The sequence below is a fragment of the Podarcis gaigeae genome (genome assembly GCF_964106915.1).
Source record: "Podarcis gaigeae genome assembly, chromosome: 12".
NCBI lineage: Eukaryota > Metazoa > Chordata > Lepidosauria > Squamata > Lacertidae > Podarcis > Podarcis gaigeae.
In genome coordinates, this window is record NC_139688.1 from 49,541,317 (window position 1) to 49,565,000 (window position 23,684).

The 23,684-nt window shown below is 43.7% G+C and overlaps 2 long non-coding RNA genes across 3 annotated transcripts in view; both read right to left on the reverse strand.

The window, feature by feature from the left end:
* Positions 1-745: 745 nt before the first annotated feature.
* On the reverse strand, positions 746-6,143 carry LOC310828478. Its single transcript, XR_014556944.1, has 2 exons — positions 4,644-6,143; positions 746-1,807 (listed from the first exon to the last, which is right to left on the reverse strand). It is a non-coding gene; the product is annotated as an uncharacterized lncRNA (long non-coding RNA).
* Positions 6,144-9,690: 3,547 nt separating this feature from the next.
* LOC310828459 overlaps positions 9,691-23,684 on the reverse strand; it is a 95,023-nt gene continuing 81,029 nt past the window's right edge. For both annotated transcript variants that reach the window (XR_014556900.1, XR_014556901.1), the window contains exon 3: positions 9,691-10,182. This is a non-coding gene — a long non-coding RNA (uncharacterized lncRNA). The remainder of the gene's footprint in view (positions 10,183-23,684) is intronic.

The following is a 23,684-nucleotide window of genomic DNA, read 5'->3' on the forward strand; positions in this document are numbered from 1 at the left end:
AAATATACCTTGACAGTAGGGTTACAGTACTCGGTATTGTGTTGTTTAGTTCTCATTCAAATCAGAAGACTTCCTTTGCCTCCACAGCAGAAAAAGGAAGTTCTGTGGAGTTGCGCATGCACAATGGAACTGCTAAATGGCCACAGGTTGATTATAGAAGCAATGGCACAGTAGGCTGTGGGCACCCCATTTGTTAAAAGCTCTGAGCACATAATAGTTAAGTTTTCTGTCAAAGCGAAGCTCAGTTATTTTCTGTCTGCTCCGATGAGGCCCATAAACTCTCAGAGACTAGGGGGCAATACTAATTGGGCTTTGCTTAAATGGCAAATCCCTTTTCAACTTGTCTGATTTTATAAATGTCACATTTTTATGTGTGACCTTTACTGACTTTTCTCTCAGACTTGGAAGGAAAGAGGGAGAGGGAGAGGGAGAGGGGGAGGGAGAGAGAGAGAGAGAGAGAGAGAGAGAGAGAGAGAGAAGTTCAAAGATGGGAAGGGGAGATCTCTTTGATAGTAACAGGGAGATGCATTTATTTCATCATCATCAACAACATTGTTTACTTGACATTCATAGTCCACCCATTAACCATGCCATCTGGGTGGTACACAGCTGTGTGGTTTTATTTTTTAAATCAAATATAAACAAAGAAATCAAAACAATAAAATCAATGCAACTATGCACACAAAGCCAATGCAAGCATCATAAAATCATGCTAAAATGGCATTAAAAACTCGTAAAGACAATATATTCTGAATATTATTTTATTATTCAGGTGGAGATAGGCTCACAAATAATGTCTGCTCTTTCCATTGTATCTTTTACATTTCAACCCCAAAGAATTTATTGGGGAGGGGGGCAGAGGAAGACAAAGAGGAAGACTCTTTCCCCTCCCTCCTTAACTTCCTTTCCCCTTCTCCAACAATTTCACACCTAATCCACTAATAAGGAAATCAAAGCAGTTTTCTGCCACCTATCACTTGCTAAATATCCTGTGCTGGCCAAGGGTACAAACCAACATGGCAGGACAAAATTCCCAGGGAACTCCCACAGAAAGACACACAAGTTGCTAAATGCCCTTTTTATTGCAGTTTACCAAATAGCTATGAAAAATGTGCAGGTACAGCAAGGCCTATCAAGCACAGAGAGGGGGCTAGATTTTACAAATATATATGAATTGAGAGTGGGGGAGGTGGGCTAGCTTTGGCCTCACCCACTGCCAGCACTACCCGTCCCCATGTGATCCTTGAACACTTTGACCCGCAGAAACACAGCCTTTGATATCAAATTTTTCCCCCACTTCTGATTTAAGGAACTGAGTAATCCTGTCAATTTTAAAAAGCACTGAATATTGCAGGCTTGTATATCACTTAATTCCACTTAGCAAAGGAGCTTTTGATTTGCTTAACCAAAGGGAAAATAACAGCTTAAGGACTCATTGACCGAAAGAGACGGCGTGCTGATTGTTCCAGAGAGCTACATTTTATTTTAATTTGGAAATAAAGCAGCTAGATAGCTAAGAACCCAAGTCTATTACAGCCCACTCTTCAGCTATTGCATAGAGGGAGGGCAGGAGGGGGAGAGGTCTGGGGGGGGGGGCAAGAGGATGTTCCCTTCTGCCCAGCTATGGAGCAAGGAAGGCCAAATGAAGCAAACCTTGTCACCATTTCCTATCGTGCTGGTCTCTCACATCCCACTGAATGAGCTTGCCTAGAGCAACTCAGGCAAAGGTTTGTCTTTTTTTCCCCCAGTTGTGGCTTCCATCTTGTCCAATGCTCTTTCCTGCCAGGATGTTGTCAGTGGCTCCCGGCTGGTTGCCCGGGAAAGTATGTAGGCAAGGAAAAGTTTATTACCATCCTTTTTTATTTCAATTTTTACAGAGAACCCAGCCTCTTGGATAATACCGTTGTCCCGAGTGAATCTCCCACTTCCTCATTCATCATCATCATCATCATCACCTCCTCTATGGGTGCTGCTACATGCCCTCTGTCTTTGAGCTCTTTGCTCCCCTTTTTTTCTTTCTTTTTTTTATTTGTTCAACACATAACAAAAAGGACAAAATAAACCATAGTGAGAATACCATCAGTTGCGCCTTACACAGAGAATTAATATAAATTTCATAATCCGTAAACTGTAATGGTCTCTTCTTTTTAAAGCCGACTTCCCATCTACCCCATAAATCACATTACCATTCTTTGCTGCCAATACATGTTATTACTTTCATCTCAAATCACTTCAAAATTCGTTAAATCGTATAACTAGTGAACGATATTGCTGGAATTATTCAAATACCGCTATGGATTTTAAGTCAGTGTTATTGATTTTCAAATATATTTTAAATATTTCCCATTTTGACATGAATTCTTTCCTTGGTTTGTTCTTTAATTTTTCGGATAGGCTATCTAATTCAGCATAATCAATCATTTTTTTGGACCCGCTCTTGTCTTGAGGGAACTTTTTCACTTTTCCACATTGTAGCTCATCCGTCACTTCTATGGGTGCTGCTACGTGCCCTCTGTCTTTGAGCTCTTTACTCTCCTACTTTCAAGGCTCGCCAGGTTCTGGGAGATGGAGGGTCTGGAATGCTTTCGAATGACAACGTGTCAGCCAGGTGTTGCTCTGGCTCTCCCATGATTTCCCAACTTTCCCCCTCATCTGCCTCTGAGCTGCCACCTCCCTTAAACCCCTGTTGTAAATCTATACTGTCTTCCTCTTCCTCCTCCCTAGAAGGATCAGGATGGGGAGGTGATCTCTATCATTCCTCCTTTGCCCAGTCCCTGACATTTCCAGCAAGACTCAAGGCTGTCTGGAATCCTGAGCATGAAATTTTCACACTAAACTGTCCTGTTATGAGTTCCACTTGTCCATTATTCATTAAGCTGCTTTACCCAGAAGGTTCTCAACAGTTTGTCCAAGTATATTGCAAGTTAAAATACATGAAATGTTGGAGAAGGTGAGTATTTATCCTGGAACAAGAGTCCATTTTAGGCATTTGTAGATGAGCACCCTCCAAGCACTGAGACCCAATAATTTTGAACGACTAAGACCAAGGAATTGGTGGTGGATTACAGGAAAAAAAAGGCGGACATTCAGCCCTTGTATATCAACGGGGAACGGGTGGAGAGGGTGGCGGAATTCAGGTTTTTGGGAGTGACTATCGATCAGGGCATGACTTGGAGCGCAAATACTACTGCTCTGGTGAAGAAGGCCCAGCAGAGAATTTATTTCCTCAGACTTTTAAAGAAGAACAATCTGAGTGAGAGACTGCTGGTGTCCTTCTACCGAGGCTCCATAGAGAGCATTCTCACATACTGTATTTGTGCCTGGTTCTCCAGCTGTACAGCTAGGAAGAGGAAGGTGCTCCAGAAGGTCATAACCACAGCCCAAAGGATTATTGGTCATCCCCTCCCATCTTTGGAAGAACTGTACGGTTCCCACTGTCTTAGGAAAGCAAACAATATCCTGCAGGATGCATCTCACCCGGGACACAGTCTGTTTGTACTACTGCCTTCTGGCAGGAGATACAGAAACATCAAGTCAAGGACAAATAGACTGAAAAATAGTTTCTATCCAAGAGCTGTGGCCTTCTTAAATGCAGTAACTCGATAGTGTGACCTGGGAGTTTGATGGGTGTGGGTGTGGGTGGGGCTGGAATGTGGTTTGTTTGGTTGTTGTTGTTGTGTTGCTTTTGTTGTTTTTAAGGGATGGCATCCAATTTCGTTGCACTTGTGCAATGTTGCACTTGTGTAATGACAATAAAGAATCTATCTATCTATCTAAGCACTGAGACCCAATAATTTTGAACCTCTGCTCCATGACAGTGGGAAGCTGAATGCAAAAAACAGACAACAATGGACTGTCAACTGTGAAGGGTAAATCCAAATTAACCACATTTTTGTTTTAGCTATAAGATCAACTCTAAACATTCTGCTTCTGGTTAGCGAGGAGCCATTGTGGCAGCTGCTGAGTTCTGAATGCTAATTCTGGAATCCAGGAGCTTATAAGAAAAGGTTAAATGTATTTAAGAGCTCAGGAACAGAAATTGGATCAGTACAGAAGAACGGCTTGCCATCCGTCCACTGGGATAAATGGAACATATGATTCTCCCTCAAGATCGTCTTTGTTATGTTGGATTTGATTTAATTATTTGAACCAGTGGTTTCAGAGCCTGTGGTTAGTTAAATAATAAACGTTTCAAAATAGCGCCATCCAGTTAAATCAATCTACACGGGGCGAATCATTCTCATCTGCCATCAGCAATCAATATGAAGGTCTTTGGCTTAATTAGAGCATTACAAAGAGAGGTTAGTAGATATTCTTTTATATCAAAATGAGGCTTCAGTGAACAGACTAAGCAGTACAGACATCTTGTTAAACTTGCATTTTTGCCTACATAGTTTGTAAATGGAATTTGTGTGGGCCAAACACCTTGTGAAAAAAATTCTTCATCACCAAGTGCATATGGAATCCATTCCCACAAAAGGCAATGATGACCACCAACTTAAAGTGATGGCTTTATAAGAATATAACACATATTTATGGAAGTTAAGGCTAGCAGGGGCTACTAGCTACAATGGCTATACTCTGCTCTATGGTGGGAGGCAGTATGCTTCTGAATACAGTGGTACCTCTGGTTATGAACTTACCATACTTTGTTCCAGAGGTCCGTTCTTAACCAACAACTGTACGCACATAGAGTAAACCAGAAAAATCCAAGGTTCCTCAGTTTTGCAGTCTTCAGATTGTCAGTCAGCACCTATGAACATTAGACCTAAGTTCAGCTTTCCCCAGGTGTGGCCTCTGTGTTTTTATCTGTGAAACAGGTTTTGTATGAAAAGAGACTGCTAAAGTGGTCAACACAGTCTCTTTACTAAGTTAATAGCTCAAGGCAAGTCTGTTAACTGTCTCTTTGCAGGTCTAAAGAGTTCTAGTGACTAGTTGACACAGAAGGTACTAGCTGGAGATGCTTCCATTGTCGTGTACATATATAAAAATAAAATTTGATGATATACAGTGTCCAGAATCTTTATATTCAAAACAACTTTACTTTCATAAACACATAACTGAGAAGAACATAGGGTATCTACAATCTCATGCTTATTCACTTTGTCCGTTATAGAGAACACAGGTTTCTCCCTATTAACATTTAGGGATCTTCCTCCCTCTGTTTCACCCCAAACTGACCACACCAACACACACTGCCTCAGCGGCATCCAGAGAAACCTCTCTCAGTAGCCATACTCTCACTCTCTCACCCTCACACACACACATGATCAGAAAGCAGTTAAAAACGACAGTTGCTTGAATAACAGTCACAACAGAATGGAATGCCTTTCTCATGTGACTCACAGTCAGCCAATCACATGAGATAGCTACTACCAAAGGAAAAACCCCATGCCAAAAATACACAGCAATTCAGCATAAGCACACTTTCCCATTTCAGAAAATTAAACCATTATCCTTAACATCTAGAAGGTGGTCTATAGGGACCAGGCCTTCCCTGGCTGGTGGTGATATCATTAGTGAGGGTAAAAGAACTGTTATAGGTTTGGGGGGAGAATAAGGAGAGATCCATCTTGGGCAGGCTGGCTGAAGACTGGCTTGGAGAGATGCCTTGGGCTCCAGGGCTGCACTGCTGTGAATGTAGCAAAGCAACATCTTCCAACTGCAAAAATCCAGTCCTAGGCACCAGAAGCACATGAACCGCAAACAAGGAGCACTTGCCTGGAGGGGTAGCTTATATATTACATGCTAGACTGAAAGTCCCTGATTTGAATCCCAGGGTATATCCTAAACTAGGAAAGTTTTTTGAGGGGTCATGCACAGCTGAGGAGGGATGCGGGTGGCACTGTGGGTTAAACCACATAGCCTAGGACTTGCTGATCAGAAGGTTGGCGGTTCGAATCCCCGCGACGGGGTGAGCTCCCGTTGCTCGGTCCCAGCTCCTGCCAACCTTGCAGTTCGAAAGCACGTCAAAGTGCAAGTAGATAAATAGGTACCGCTCCAGTGGGAAGGTAAACGGCATTTCCGTGCGCTGCTCTGGTTCACCAGAAGCGGCTTAGTCATGCTGGCCACATGACCTGGAAGCTGTATGCCGGCTCCCTCGGCCAATAAAGCAAGATGAGCGCTGCAACCCCAGAGTCGGCCACGACTGGACGTAATGGTCAGGGGTCCCTTTACCTTTTTACACGGCTGAGGCAAGCAGGAAGAAGGACAGACACAAACAGAAGTCAAGAGGAGGGAGATGCTTTCACTAAAGCTTGAATGAATTTGAAGTTTGAACGAATCTCAGTTCTGAAGCTTGAATGAAATTGCTCCACTGATTGTTTGAAGGAGTTACAGTGTAAGTGTTTTCCTTCCTTGTGTGGCCCAAGCCCCAGACATAAGTCCACCCCTTTCCAGCCATTCTGATAGTGTGTATGAGGCATTTCACTCAGAAGCAGCCAGTGTGGTAGAGCCCTGCCATGCCACTACTCTCCTGACAGTGGCAGTGATGTTGCTGTCAGAGAGGAGCTCTGTGCCACAGTGGCCACCGCTTAGTTCCACCTGTGTACCTGTTATGGTGGCAGTGTATCTGGTGTTCTTCTGGCACTGAGAGAGGGATTCCATCCTTCAGCTGGTGGGTGATGAGTGCAGGATTATGCCCTGAGGCATTTGTGATTCCTTAATCACTGTGTTCCTTTTGAGTTCACTCCGTTACGGGGATTCGAACCACCAACCTTCTAATCAGCAAGCCCAAGAGGCTCTGTGGTTTAGACCACAGCACTACCTGCATCCCATTGCTCTGTCCCAGCTCCTGCCAACCTAGCAGTTCGAAAGCACACCAGTGCAAGTAGATAAATAGGTACCACTGTGGCGGGAAGGTAAACAGCGTTTCCGTGTGCTCTGTTTTCCGTCACAGAGTACCGTTGCGCCGGAAGCGGTTTAGTCATGCTGGCCACATGACCTGGAAAGCTGTTTGCGGACAAACGCCGGCTCCCTTAGCCTGAAAGTGTGATGAGTGCCACAACTCCACACTCGCCTTTGACTGGACTTAACCATCTAGGGGTCCTTTACTTTTATCTTTACTTGCTCCTTTTGAATGGGAGGGAAAACCTCCAGCCCATTAGCCCTCCAGATGTCCATCATTCAGGCAGACTGCAAAGCAGCAATACTTTTACATCATTCCTACCTAAAGTCATGCAAACTTTGTCAAATCCCAATACCATATTATTACTTCAGATAATGGGTCTTTCTCCAGTTACACAATTATTTCCCCTGTCTATCTGGCTGTCTTTTTATTTTTGAGGTTTTAACACTGATTAAAGACAAAGGTGTGTGTCACTGCTAATTTTAACTTTAAATTACTTCAAAAGAAGAGCTTTTACACTAGGGCATATTTGAAGGAAAAAGTATGTCTCTGCTCAAATAAATTATCTTTTCTTTTTATATTTTTTTCCTTCTCAATATGATTTAATATCTTTTGAGTTTGAAACTGAGCTCTCATTTCTCTCTGTATACCCAGAGATATAACTTATTTGATCCTCAGCGATAAAACTAAAGATACTTGTAATTCTCTGAACTTTATCGCAGTTCCACTGGATTATGATTCAAAGGAGATTCTTCCCCCAACACCCCAATAGCTTTTATTTGAAAAAGAGATTGAAAACAATATTGAGTGAGAAGCAGGGCCAGCCCATGACACGTTGATGCCCAAGGTGACAAAAAATGGTACCCTACCCAGATGCAGACTAACCCAAGGCAGCTGTGCAGGGCCGTCTTTGGCAGATGCGGTGCCGGGGTGCAAATATCCGCCCAGCGCCCCCAAATAACCATGGTTGGGGGGGCGAAGCTGTCAGGAGCTCAGCCTACACTCGAGTAGGACCTTGGCAGAGACACATGCCCAACTGGCATGTTCTCTCCCTCCTGGTCGATTGTTCGGGAGCTTCAAAAGCTTTCTTCAGCCCGAATATCACAGCAACCGATGCCAACAGACACCGGCACACTTAGGGATCTGTGGAGTCTGCGCAGTTCGCATGACAGAACTCAGCATTTTGGCTAATCTACTTTATTTACATATAAACACACACGGAGCACTGCAACATGGCTCCCTCTCTTTCTCTAGCATCATACAGCAAAGAGAAAAAGAACAAAGGACAATAGTCCCACTTCACGGAACACAGTAACACAAACATCCTGTCTCTGTCACTTCCCACTCTGTGGAGTCAAAACATATACAGTCATGTCAAAGGCAACAATCCTATGACTGCAATCACGAAGCAGGAATTCTAACAGAAGCTGCACACTGCCAGCCATGGGGGGGGGGGCACAGCTCTCACCCATGCCGCTGTGGGAGAGCAATCCCCACAGAGGCGTAGGAGGGAAGCCATGTGCCTGCCAGCCATATAGTTGGCAGGTCGCAGCTTCCATCCTAAGCCTCTGCAGGGATCACTCTCCTCCTGCAGAAGCTTGGGAGGCAAGCTGCACACCCGCCAGCCATATGGTTGGCAGGGCGCAGCTGGCGGGCGTGCATGGAAAGGGGAGGCCGCTGGCAAAGCCAAGCAGCTCCCCCACTTACTGGGGCGTCCCTGAGAGGCTGGCACCCTGGCACAACGCACCACTAAGCCTGATGGGAAAGACGGCTCTGCAGCTATGTCCAGGGCAGCTGTCTGCCATCTCCATCTAGTACTCTGGCTGAGATCCTACTTGTCTGCAGACTGTCTCGCCTGAGTAGTACATACTCTGGCCTGAGTGGTACATGTTTTGGTTATCTCCTGCTTGGACTACTGCAATGCACTCTGGGTGGGGCTACCTTTGAAGGTGACTCAGAAACTACATCTAATCCAGAATGCAGCAGCTAGACTGGTGATTGGGAGTGGCCGCCGAGACCATATAACACTGGGGCTAAAGGAGAACAATCCAAGCACAATTCAAAGTGTTGGTGCTGATCTTTAAAGCCCTAAATGGCGTTGACCCCGTACACCTAAAGGAGCATCTCAACCCCCCATTGTTCAGCCTGGACATTGAAGTCAGACCCTCCAAGTGTCCCTATTTTCCAGGGACGTCCTTGATTCAGAGAAGCCATCACAGTTTCTGATTTGATCCCTGAATGTCCCACTTTTCCTTAGGATGTCCCTATTTTCATTGGAGAAATGTTGGAGGGTATGACGTTATCTGACACCCCAGCTGTCTGAATGCAGATAAATAACTATATGACTTTTAGAAGTCACCTGAAGGGAAGTTTTCTAACATTTGATGTTTTCCCGTGTGTCAGGGACTGGACAGAGAAGGAATGGTGGAGACCACCTCCCCCATCCTGACCCTTCCAGGGAGGAGGAGAAGGAAGATAGTATAGATTTACAACAGGGATTTGAGGGACGTGGCAGCTCAGAGGCAGATGAGGGGGGAAGTTGGGAAATCGTGGGAGAGCCAAAGCAACTCCCGGCTGACACGTTGTCATTAGAAAGCATTCCAGACCCGGCAAGCCTTGAAAGTAGGAGAGCAAAGAGCTCAAAGACAGAGGGCATGTAGCAGCACCCGTAGAAGGGACAGGTGAGGAAGTGGGAGAGACTGGGGGTGGAGATTCACTTGGGACAATGCCATTATCCAAGAGGCTGCATTCTATAGCCTCTCTCTGTAAAGATTGAAATAAAAAAGGATGGTAAGAAACTTTCCCTTCTTTGTACTTTCCTGGGCAACCAGCCGGGAGCCGATGACAGCATCCTGACACCACATTTGGTGTTTTAATTTGTTAGAAGCAGAGTGGCTGGGGCAACCCAGTCATATGGGTGGCATATAAACAATACGTTGTTGTTGTCGTCATTGTCATCATCACTATCCTCTCTCCATTTCAACAGTGGGAGGAGTGCTGAAGAAGTACAATAGAATGGTTGGCAGTGATGCTGGATTGTTAAGCCAATGAGCCTAGAGATGCCTTGGCCAAGGAGATCAGAACTGGTGTCTTGTTTCTGAGCATCATGGCCAAGGATAATCCGGTTCTGCGGACTTGAAAAGTTGGCCTCCCGCAATTTAAGCTATACATGAGTTATAGCTGTAAGGTGGTCTTCCCCTCCAGATTCTTTGGACTTTAATGCCCACCCCTACCTCCAATATCCAGGATGATGAAGCACTCTTAGCCACTTCTTAAGACTGTTGAGGGGACGGGATTTATTCAGTCCATCAGCTGTGACATCCCCCATGCATGACCTGAAAAATACATAGGGCATCATGCACATCAGTATGCAGTGAATACTACTACTACTACTACTACTAATAATAATAATAATAATAATTTATTATTTATACCCCACTCATCTGGCTGGCTTTCCCCAGCCACTCTTGGTGGCTTCCAACAAAACACTAAAATACAATGACCTATTAAAATTAAAAGCTTCCCTAAACAGGGCTGCCTTCAGGTGTCTTCTAAAAGTCTGGTAGTTGTTTTTCCCTTTGACATCTGGTGGGAGGGCGTTCCACAGGGCAGGTGCCACTACCAAGAAGGCCCTCTGCCTGGTTCCCTGTAACTTGGCTTCTCGCAGCGAGGGAACCGCCAGAAGGCCCTCAGCGCTGGACCTCAGTATCTGGGCAGAACAATGGGGGTTGAGACGCTCCTTCAGGTATACTGGACAGATACAAATAGCTAGCATGCCCACAATCTCCATGAGAAAATCCCTAATGCTCATCACAGAAATACTGACACTTTCAGTTTGTGACAGGTCAATGCTGCATGCGCACATTCTGTTTTGTACAGCAAATTGAAAAATACCCCCCTGCGCACACACAATGGCCACATGTCTTACCATCTCTTGCTGCCATCTACATGAGAAATCTAGAAGAACGGTTGTTTAGGGAGATTTGGTGGGGGGTGGAGTTGATGAACATATTACTTTAAACAGTATAATAAAACCATCCTCCTCCACCCGCCTAGAAGCATCAAACTGCCATTTAAACCCAGGCTTGTTTGTGAAGGAGGTTTCTGGCAGAAGTGAGCATGGGCTGCTAATGCTCTGATTTGTATTCCAGTCACAAACTGCGCTAAAATTGCCGCCTACCATGAATATTCCATCAATAAAAATTCAGCCAGCATTTCTCACTCGCAAGTCAATAATCACAATAATTTATTTACTAAGGAGACCCATTGGCAATAGTTCCCAGGCGCTACATGCATATATAAAAGAAATGGGAAAACTTCAATAACCAGAAGGAATAATAAAGCTTCAGAACATCTTCTTAGTGACTGAGCTTCTGTGAACTTTTACAAAGATCATTTGGTTGGTGATTAAATAAAAGCAGGGAAAATCTGCAAATGGTAGTGGTGAACAGTGGTACATTCTACAAGGTTTAATCTTGCATGGGGAGGAAGCTAATCCAGAAGTAAATACTGTAGTGCGGAGGGAATAGCTCCAGTGCATAGCTACATGAGAGAGTGTAGGATAATCTCAAGTTTGTTTCCACCTGTAGCTAATGGGTACAACAACTGTTCACAATAAAAACAATGCGGAACAGTCTAGGAACTCAGTTACATTAGCAAAAACAGTGTTTTGAATGGGTTATAAACATGCAACACCAGATGGCGCTGTAGAGCAGAAAACTTTTCTACGCGGTTTTACATAGGGTTTTTTTTCCTCTTTTGTTATAACTATCTAATTTCTGACTTATTTATAGCGTTTCCCCGCCCCCTGTGCGCAGATCCACCCCAGGCTGCCTATATCATGCCCTCCAATCTTGAAAAATCTACACCAATCTCTAGTTTCAGATCTGGTTCATAGTAAAGTTGGAAGAGTCCCCACCACTGCTGCCGTTCTGCCCTCAGACCCAGACCCACACTTCATCTCAGCCCTGAGAGAAATGTCATATCTCACTTCAGATCTTTGTGGGGGGAAAGACACATGCAACTATTTTGTTACATACCCGCCAACATTTCTCTGATGAAAATAGGGACGTCCTATTCCATCATCATCACCACCAACACCATATCCTGCCCGTCTGACGAGGTAGCTTCCAACATTTATAAAAACATAATAAAACATTAAACATTTAAAAACTTCCCTATACAAGGCTGCCTTCAGATATCTTCTAAAAGGTTGTATAGTTACTTATCTCCTTGGCTCAGGGATTGCAAAATTTAATAATAAATTTTTATATAGCATATATTTAGTTAGAACAATCCTGCAAGTTACTTCATCAGTATGATAATTCATTTACTCCTCAGGTGAGGTTGAGAAATAGTGGCGTATCTTAAGGCCACTAGTGCATGTTTACTTGGGGAAATGAGAGGTGTTCCCGCCGCCCCCAAAATGTATCCCCACCCATTCGGAAAGTCACCTGCCACCACTGGAAGCCCAAATGGGAGCAGAAGCCACTGAGCATCTATCTGACTTCTAGCTGACTTGCTTGGGATTTGTCTATCTCTCAGCTTGCATGAATGACCCAGCTGGCAGAATGCCTCAGGTGCACAAATTTATCTCTTCTGCGCTGACATCATCTCTGGTTAACAGTTAAAGGTTCAAAGGTAACCCTATGTGAACTATGGACATCAATGGAGTCTACATCTTGTCAAACCTCTATAGAGGCCAATTCAGTTACAGACTCCCTAGACCAGGGGTTGTCAACCTGGTCCCTACCGCCCACTGGTGGGCGTTTCAGGATTCTAGGTGGGCAATAGGGGGTTCTACGGCACAAACTGACTCCTCCTTCCATCGAGCACTGGTGGGCGGTAAGGAAATTTTACCATCAAGAAAGATGCATTAATGGGCGGTAGGTATAAAAAGGTTGACTACCCCTGCCCTATACAAACTTTGCCAATGAAATGAGGGGTGTGATGGTGGTGAACTGGTGGGTGCATGGCCTTGAACCTTTTCCAAACTGGAGATTATGTTTCCTGCCTTCCAGCTGCAACCCTTGCTTATCCTTTCAGTTTTCTCTAAGCATTTTGCTGCACTGTGCTGAAGCTGCTGTTATTTATGGTAAAATAAGCAGACACTTCAGGCAAGTGTTTCACATTCCATTCTGTATGGTTATCAAAACCTTTGCACTGCGCTCTCCCTCTCTCTCTCTCTCTCTCTCTCTCTCTCTTTCCCCTTCTCATCTAATATAATCCTTTCAGCATTGCTTTGGAGCACTTGATCATGCAAGTCTGCAATCAATGTAATTTTGGTGTGTAACACTTTGGATATCATATGGATTTTGATACTTGTTCAAACAGGTTGCCATTATCTTTCAAGCACATGCTTCTAAGGAAGATTACTGATTTCCGATTCACGCCATCATATCTGCTGTTCTCAGAAAACGAAACGACAGTGGAACGGACTCCATAAGAAAGCGATGGACTCTCCTTCCTTGGAGGTTTGTAATAATAATAATAATAATAATAATAATAATAATAATAATAATAATAATTTATACCCTGCCCTGCCCTCCCCAGCCAGAGCCAGGCTCAGGGTGGCTAACACCAGTAAAATTACAGTAAAAACATAACAGGAAAAAAAACAACAATTTAAAATACAGGTTAAAATGCAATTTAAAATGCAGCCTCATTTTAAAAGTAGCCCATAGATCAAAACCATAAGGGGAGGGAAACATAAGGGTCAGACTGAGTCCAAACCAAAGGCAGGCCCTGCAGAAAGATGTCAAGTCCCGCAGGGCCCTAGTCTCTTGTGACGGAGTGTTCTACCAAGTCGAGGCCAGTACTGAAAAAGCCCTGGCCCTAGTTGAGACCAATCTAACCACCTTGCGACTTGGGACCTCCAAAATGTTGTCATTTGTGGACCTTAAGGTCCTCCGCAGGGCATACCAGGAGAGGCAGTCCCGTAGGTACATGGGTCCTAGGCTGCTGAAATGAGCACTGTTTGTGTATACAAGTCATTATATGGGGGGGGGGGGTTCTGTCTCCAATTAAGTAATCATGCTTATGAACAAAGCCAAAAATGCTCTGAAAGATGTGGAATTAAATCACGTTGCCAACGAAATTTAATTCAAAGCCTCCTGTTCATTTCCATGTTCATCTCCCATTAACATGGGTGCTGCCTATTCGGTGCTGAACAGGACCTGTGACAGAGCCTTTTCAGTAGCATCTCCATGGCCGCAGAGCGTCCTCCCTGGTGAGGTGGGTTCATTATTAACATTCAGGAGGATTTTCAAAACATTCCTGTTCACCAAGGTTGTTCCTGGCAGCCTTGACATTCTTAGTTGTGAATGTATGTCCTTGTTTTTAAATGTTTTTAGACATTTTTAAATGTTCTTAATGTGTTTTAGGGTCTTTTGCTGTATTATTTTTACTGCTTTGTTTTTCGCTGCCCTGGGTGCCTTTATGAGGCAGTATGGGCTAGATATTTAATAAAGAATATTGGTTATTGGTTTGTTTTTGTTGTTTTGTTATGTAACCCGTAAGGCCTATTACTGGTAGAAATCAATCTTCTCTCTCTGCTTCTCATCAAGAGGTTTATGGGTTCATAAATCCTCTCACTTCAGTGGAAACAGAGTGTTTGTATTTGAAAAGAATAATGAAACAGTGCAGAGTGATGTTGAGGTCTTTTATCATAGCAATGGGGTACGGGTTTATTCCTACATCTTTCCTTATAAGGACCCCAAATGAATACTCTGCCTAGATTCAGGCTTCAAGGTACAATTGCCACCAGGAGCTCAGTCCATTCATAAAAGTTGCACCTTGATGCAGCAGCTACCGTTACGTTCCTTTACTCCATAGCAATTGACTTGTCTTCTTCTGTTTACTTTATTTTGCAATAACAGGGACAGCAGATTATAATAGCTTTTCTGTAGCTATTCCTCAGCAAGTTTGATGTTGGAATCTCAAGCAGATAAGGCATGTTCTTATAGTTTTGCGGTGTTAACTTCTGAACTGTGTAACAGCACTGTTTTAGAGAAGACCTGAGGTTCCGGTTCATCATAAGCACAGCCACAAATTAGTACTAACTCTGAAAATCAGCGCTGATAAATTGGAAGCCAAGAAGAAAGTGCTGAATGAATCAAATGTCTATGGTGTAATAGAAGCAATTAAGCAAGTTAATTGGCATTTTCCCTGAGCATGTTGGAAATTAGCCATGGATCAAAATTGCACCACAAAATCAAATGCTGGTGTATAGGCAGGATCACAACCCATTCATTGGTTTTAAAGCATTTGTTGAAGTCTCAGTGCAATTTAATAGAATGTAAGATTTTTAAAAAAATAAACAAACAAACCAGTTTTCAAAATATTTGTTGGCTAAGTTTGGAATGGTAAAGCATTCAACATTTATGTGCTGAGCATTTCCTAACAGAAATATAACTGGGTAAACCAAGTCTTATGTATCTGGGGAGAGATATCTGCATTCACATTCAGGGAAAAAAGAGGTTACATCTAAGGAAGTGCAGTTTTTATTGAAACATGGGTAAAAATTGCTTTTCTCAAAACAAAGGATAATAACATGATTTATCGCTGTGGTCTAAACCACTGAGCCTAGGGCTTGCTTATCAGAAGTTCGGCGGTTTGAATCCCTGTGACAGGGTGAGCTCCCATTGCTCGGTCCAGCTCCTGCCCACCTAGTAGTTCGAAAGCACATCAAAGTGCAAGTAGACAAATAGGTACCGCTCCGGCAGGAAGGTAAACGGCGTTTCCATGCGCTGCTCTGGTTTCGCCAGAAGTGGATTAGTCATGCTGGCCACATGACCTGGAAAAGGACAAACGTCGACTCCCTTGGCCAGTAAAGTGAGATGAGTGCCACAACCCCAGAGTCATCCATGATTAGATCTAATGGTCAGGGGTACCTTTGTTGTTGTTTATTCGTTTAGTCGTGTCCGACTCTTCATGACCCCATGGACCAGAACACGCCAGGCACTGCTGTCTTCCACTGCCTCCCACAGGTTGGTCAAACTCATGCTGGTAGCTTCCAGAACACTGTCCAGCCATCTCGTCCTCTGTCGTCCCCTTCTCTTTCCCAACATCAGGGTCTTTTCCAGGGAGTCTTCTCTTCTCATGAGGTGGCCAAAGTATTGGAGCCTCAGCTTCACGATCTGTCCTTCCAGTGAGCACTCAGGGCTGATTTCCTTAAGAATGGAGAGGTTTGATCGTCTTGCAGTCCATGGGACTCTCAAGAGTCTCCTCCAGCACCATAATTCAAAAGCATAAATTCTTCGGCGATCAGCCTTCTTTTTGGTCCAGCTCTCACTTCCATACATCACTACTGGGAAAAACCATAGCTTTAACTATACAGACCTTTGTTGGCAAGGTGATGTCTCTGCTTTTTAAGATGCTGCCTAGGTTTGTCATTGCTTTAGGGGTACCTTTACCTTTATTGGGAAACCCTGCTATAAAGGTAAAGGTAAAGGGGTACCTTTACCTTTACCTTTATAGCAGTGCTTCCCAATCAGGGGGGCCTAGGATATTCTAAGGGGGCCACAGGTGAAAAATGCATAAATGGGGGGGTCATAGCACAAGGCTTCCCTGGAAAAGACCCTGATGTTGGAAAAGATGGAGGGCACAAGGAGAAGGGGACGGCAGAGGATGAGATGGTTGGACAGTGTTCTCGAAGCTACGAACATGAATTTGACCAAGCTACAGGAGGCAGTGGAAGACAGGAATGCCTGGCGTGCTCTGGTCCATGGGGTCACAAAGAGTTGAACATGACTAAACAACTAAACAACAACAACAACAGCACAAGGCTAGGGGGCCACAGAGGGATGTGTGAAGTGAAGAAAAAAATCATTTTAAAACTAAATAAATAAATAAAATAAAGCGTGTGGGCGGCTGTAGTATTTTATCTAGGCAGCCAGGGCTCCTCTGGATGATAAAATCTTTTTGTACCAGGTCAGTGAAGACCACTTGCTTTTTAGGATTCTCCCATATATACAGAACTCCCTGTGCACCTTTTGGACTGTATCTGCAGGTTTCCCCCTCTGTGTCAAATAACTGGGGTCAAATAAGTGTTTATTTTTTATAATACAGTGGTACCTTGTCGAGCATCCAGGATCTGTTCCGGAGCCCCGGACGCTCGACAGAGCATCGCTCTACACATGCATGTGGAGTGGTTTTGCACTTCTGTGCATGCGCGAAGTGCCAAACCCAGAAGTAACCTGTTCCGGTACTTCCGGGTTTGCTGTGGACATCCGCTGAAATGGATGGTCGTGGGGGAGGACATTTGCAGAGGTATGACTGTACAGTGGTACCTTGGGTTAAGAACTTAATTCGGTCCGGAGGTCCATTCTTAACCTGAAACTGTTCTTAACCTGAGGTACCACTTTAACTAATGGGGCCTCCCGCTGCCGCCGCACGATTTCTGTTCTCATCCTGAAGCAAGGTTCTTAAACTGAGATACTACTTCCAGGTTAGCGGAGTCTGTAACCTGAAGCGTCTGTAACCTGAAGAGTCTGTAACCTGAGGTACCACTGTACATGGAAGATGGATCTCCCTTGGAAGTCTTTGGACTCCCCTTCCTTGGAGATTTCTAAGAAGACTGGATGGCCATCTCTCATGGATGCTTTAGCTGAGTTTCCTACGTTGCACAATTTACAAGATGATGTTGTGCCTGGGTAAGAGTTTAGGACTTCCCTTTGTTTATTTTTATTGCCTGAAACTAGATTTGTTTTCATTTGTCCCTGGAGAACACCCTTCTTGATTTTCACTCAAGGTGCATTGCAGCTATCACAGCACCTCTCTTTTAAGGAGGAATTTAATTTATTCTCCATCATTCACTTGTTCTATACAGGGAACTGCCCTCCCCTCCTCATTGTTGATTTTTATATAAATCTTGGAAGCATTTTGGAAATACACAACAACAAAAGTATAAACCTTTCACAGTGAACCTTAGCTCAAGGTCTATTTTAATTCCCTGCAGATCTAAAGACAAAGGTAGGTCGTGTCAACTGAAAGTCACATGCGAATTTTCCCCACTGCTCTGTCCTTGTAGCTCTTCAAAGTGACCAGAAGGCTTAGAAATGCATAAAATCACATCACCAGCTGCAATGAAAGATGTTAGGGCTAGTGTTAATATTGTTATTACTTGTGGGGCTCTGCCCCCCCATTCAGTCAGCCACCAACTTGCCCCAACTGCACCAGTCACAAGACATTCTATTTCAAGAAATCACCCCAGCTTCCCTGTTCCGCAGAACCATTTTGCACCCGTTTTCACCTTCACCCCCATGCTGATGCCCTCTTCTCTCGCCTCCTATTCTGCAGCACCCCTTGCATACAGACAACCATCATGGTAACCCCCTGAATCTTTTCCTCCACCCTTCCCCACAGCAACTACTAGGTACCCTTTTCACATTCTGTCCAGTTATGAAGCCACCATCTTCTGAAGCCCACTTTCTCCTTCACCTCTTTTCATGACTTCTACTCGTTCCTTCTCCTATTTTTTTTTCTAGACAAAAAGGTGCCATAACTCACCATGAATGCCTCCCTTGTTCTCTTATAATGGCAATGGCACCCATTGGAGAGGTGCTGGAATGGCGTTCTAGTGAGTTCTGGCTGAAAAAAGGCCCTGCTTCTTGCAACCCTCTTTGCACTTCTTTCTTTCTTTCTTTCTTTCTTTCTTTCTTTCTTTCTTTCTCTCTCTCTCTCTCTCTCTCTCTCTCTCTTTCTCCCCCTCTCTCTTTCTTTTCTTTCCTCTTCTTTTTAGGACTAAAAGGTTTGTTGTTGTTGCTGCTGCTGCTGCTAATGATTTTCAGTTTTATACATTTCAGTAACTTTACAATCATTTGAACATTTCAAAATTCGACTTCCTTCCCCCTCATTCTGTGGTTCCTTAATTTTTTTTATTCCCCCCCCCCCGCATATTCCAAATTAACTTAATTTACTCATTTATCCATCTGCTTTAAATATATACTCTTTTAAAACTGCAGTTCTCCATTTTCACCTTCACACCCTTTCCCTTCCGATGGGGCCAGAACTCTGACTTTATGCAAATCCGGAATTGCTACGTGGTGCTACAAATCCTCCAAAAGGAGCTATGCAATGAATGATGGACTAGCATAGATATATTAAAGGGAGATTATCATTAGGAATTTATTCCTTGCTGGCTGCCCGGGCATGTGAGGAGCCAATGCCCTTTCAGCTGGTGAGGCACACCTCCTGGAAGAGGCCACTCACTGGCCAATTTGTAATGCAACAGCTGGCAGGGGAACTTGGGGCAGCTACCCAGGCGGCCAGGGGGAATTCCCCCAGTGGCCAGCTGGCCATGTGCATTCCGTTCCGGCTGCCTGGGGATGGCAAGCGAGCACCAGGATCTGCAGCAGCCACCCTCTCGGAGGAAGGCTGAAGCATCCATTATAGGGAGATTATTATTTGGAATTTATACCCACACTTCCAATAAATTCCCAGGGTGACTATGAAGGACCTAAAGCACTAGAAACCATATTACCACTAACACCTGAGGTTCCTTTTGAGGAAATCTTCAGAGCTACATAGAAGCATGCTTTAGAGAGAGAGAGAGAGAGAGAGAGAGAGAGAGAGAGAGAGAGAACTGAGATACTCTGGAGGCTGAATTCTGCATTCTTGCCACATCCTAATGATTTTGCACTCCTGTGTACATCAACCTGCCTATAAGTCCACATGGGGTCACTCAACAGATAATTTCCATATTTTAAGCAGTGCCCAATTGGGCAGTGACAGGACACGCACAAAAACACCTCTGCCACCACCTTTGCTGTTTCTGTTACTGCCTGAGCTCCTCTCAGATTTTCAAGCAAGAGCACTGCATTTTGCGACCTCTTGCTACTCTGTCTGAATAGCAATTTGTTTGGCTTGTTCATTAGAAAAATACCCTCCGGCGAAATCACACTGTCTGAAAGCCAAGCTAAAATTTTTGTTCAGCCATTTAAAGCCGTAGTCTTTTGCTGTAGGTCATTAGTGTGCACATTATCATACCCAAGAAACTATTAGCATTAAGCATGGGCTCTGGGGGGCGGGGGCGGGTTGAACCTCAAGCATTTCTGCAGGGGAAGCAGCTTCTTATCTGAAGCATCAGGACAAGACCTCAGAGAAGCCATCTGCACTGCTGCAACTGGAACTAGAATATTGCAGTCTTTGTAAAACGTTCGTTATGGTGAGCACTACCAGTAACTGAGTAACGCACCAGAAACTTCAACAACACATGTTATATTCATTTTCAAAGTCAAGCAAGGTTTAAACAATCAACAAATATCACCAATGGAAAGGATAGGCGTCAAGGTTCACAGCAATGTTTACGTCAAGATACTCCACATACTTCCCTGCAAAAATCAACTGCAGACTACATTTCTTCCTGTGATATGCTTGAACGTGGCATAGTGCTGTTACTCAGACCTTAAAACCATGCATCGTTTATCACCTTTCCTTTCTTCGCGGCTGGGTCTACATGCCTCCTGCTGCCATCTTCTCCGGCCCTGTTCTTTCCCTTCCTCTTCTGATCTCTTTGTATTCCGCAAGGGTGTCACTATCCATAATTCATTCTCTTTATGAGTTTCTGTACACAGAGAGCTCTAAGGAAGCTGCCAGCTTCCCCGACTTTCAATAAGGCACTGCTAAACACGGAAGCTGATGTTCGAGAGAAAATGGGCAGTGAGACTCATGGAAGCAAAAGGCATTAACGCAGATGGTAACAAGCAACAAGTTGTGCATTAAATGATTATGGTTTTGACAACTCCTAGGATCTCATTACAGCTATTCCGTAAAAATCAAGCCTTATTATTATGTACAATGAAGGACCATTTCAAGGGTCACTTGCCACAGATCTAGTACATGGGGTGAGGCAGTGGACTGGCACACACACCAATCCTCCAAGTGCCATTATTTTCCAAGGACAGTCCTGGATTTATAGAAGCTGTCCCAGTTTCTGATTTGATCCCAGAATGTCCCGTTTTTCCTTAGGACATCCCTAGTTTGAGCAGAGAAATGTTAGAGGGTATGGAGTTAGAAGTAACTATACAACCTTTAGAAGACATCCAAAGGCAGCCTTATATAGGAAAGTTATTTACTGTTTAATGTTTTATTAAGTTTTTATATATGTCAGAAGCCGCCCAGAGTGGCTGGGGCAGCCCAGTCAGATGGGTGGGGTATAAATAATAAAATTGTTGTTATTATTATGGAATGTTGTTGTTTAGTCGTTTAGCCATGTCTGACTCTTCATGACCCCATGGACCAGAGCACGCCAGACACTCCTGTCTTCCACTGCCTCCTGCAGTTTGGTCAAACTCATGATGGTAACTTCGAGAACACTGTCCAGCCACCTCGTCCTCTGTCATCCCCTTCTCCTTGTGCCATCAATCTTTCCCAACATCAGGGTCTTTTCCAGGGAGTCTTCTCTTCTGATGAGGTGGCCAAAGTATTGGAGCCTCAGCTTCAGGATCTATCCTTCCAGTGAGCACTCAGGGCTGATTTCCTTTAGAATGGATAGGTTTGATCTTCTTGCAGTCCATGGGACTCTCAAGAGTCTTCTCCAGCAACAGAATTCAAAAGCATCAATTCTTCGGCGATCAGCCTTCTTTATGGTCCAGCTCTCACTTCCATACACCGCTACTGGGAAAACCATAGCTTTAACTATACGGACATCTTTTTATTTCGTGACTGCTGTCACCATCTGCAGTGATCATGGAACCCAATAAAGTAAAATCTCTCACTGCCTCCATCCCTTCCCCTTCTGTTTGCCAGGAGATTGATGGGACCAGTGGCCATGATCTTAAGTTTTTTTGATGTTGAGCTTCTGACCATATTTTGTGCTCTCCTCTTTCACCCTCTTTAAAGGTTCTTTAATTCCTCCTCACTTTCTGCCGTTAAGGTTGTGTCAGCTGCATAACTGAGGTTGTTGATATTTCTTTTGGCAATCTTAATACCAGCTTGGGATTCATCCAGTCCAGCCTTTCGCATGATGAATTCTGCATATACGTTAAATAAGCACGGAGACAATATACAGCCTTGTTGTACTCCTTTCCCAATTTTGAACCAATCAGTTGTTTCATATCCAGTTCTAACTGTAGCTTCTTGTCCCATATAGAGATTTCTCAGGAGACAGATGAGGTGATCAGGCACTCCCATTTCTTTAAGAACTTGCCATAGTTTGCTGTGGTCGACACAGTCAAATGCTTTTGCATAGTCAGTGAAGCAGAATAGGACATCCCTATTTTCATCGGAGAAATGTTGGGTATGGTGGTGTATAAGAGAGAGAGAGAGAGAGAGAGAGAGAGAGAGAGAGAGGAAGAGAGAGAGAAACTGATTATAAACCTAGAGTCTCACTACATAAACAGGATCTTTAAAAGACAGAAACAACAGAATGTTTAGCCAATAACTGTTTGAACTGGACTAATTTCTGGACCCATTCATGAGTAGGTGTCTATATAAAAATGGATGATTCTCAGGAGCCTACATGCTTCACTTGGTCATTAACAGCATTTATTAAATCAATAAATCCAACAAATGCCTTTGGCAGAAGTAAATACCCAATGAATATTGATGAATCCAACAGAATTTCATTCCAGATTAGCCTTTCCACGGAAAAGTGCAGGTGCCAGAAGAAATATATTTTTTCCTCATCTCTTATTCAAAACAACATTTGAAAAAAGATGGCTCCTAGATCTCAGAAATTTCTTAGGAGGAATCTGCCCCCAATTCACCTAGCAAAAAAATGTCAAGGAAAGGTTGTTAAGGGAGTAAAGCTGGCAGACATTTATGAAATTGAAATCTGAAAGTGGAACAGAGCACAACTCTTCCTATCATTCTTTTCATGTACAGATCTAAGGAGAAATGAAAAGGACTACAATTCACAGTTTACTGCTGAGGTTACTCAAGGACACACAGTAAAGGAAAGTGACTTGGCTAAGTTTAGCAAATGATTTAGTTAATAATAGTGACTAGAACAAAGGTACCTAGAATTAAGGAAGGGAGCAGAAACTTGCGGTTTCATAAATCGACACTGCAATTTGTCACACAGCAGTAATGGTGACAATCATATTCCTGAAGGGAAAACAAAGTCAGGGTGAGTCTCCAGAGGCAACCACTTTTGTTTTAATCAGATCTGTCAATGTTGGGGGTTGGGGTTTTTATATTTTATTTTTGTTAAAATAAACATGCAGCCTTATCTATGGAGCTGCTTGTCTTTCATATGATCACACAGTCGCTGCAATCATCTCTGGAAGAATGTAGCATCGTTGCTACTACCAGACTCTGTACGGAACAGCTAAATAACCGCTTTATATTTTTCAAAAAGCACATTTTGACAGAAAGCATGAAAACAACCCAGTGTAACTCCATGGGAGCTGCTATCCTAGGCTGAATGTTTTGAATATCTGAAAGAAATCCCTTTAGGGATGTTTAATTATGGCTCTCCACCAGGAGCATCACTGATAAGCTGAAGGCTTCACAAAGCAGCAGCAAGAAGTTGCATAATTGCCGGAAAGAATGGTAGAATACTGGGGCGGGGGGAGCCACCTGGAATCACCATACTAAGGCCAGGAAAGATATTTCAATTGCACCTATTATTTGGTTTTATTGGGTGTGTGTGTATACAATTTGGTGTGCAATAACCCAACTTCCTACATACACACACATACACCCCAAATACTATAGCAAAGACGGAAAAGGCCAATATACATGCACAACGGATGGATGAATTGTATACAGTTTGAAGACACACATGCCGATCAAGACCAGCAATCTTTAAAGAAGAAAAACATTTGGAAAGCAGCAGCAATATTCAGGGATGAGAAAGGGGCCTCTCCAAGGGACAGTTTTCTTTTCAAACCAC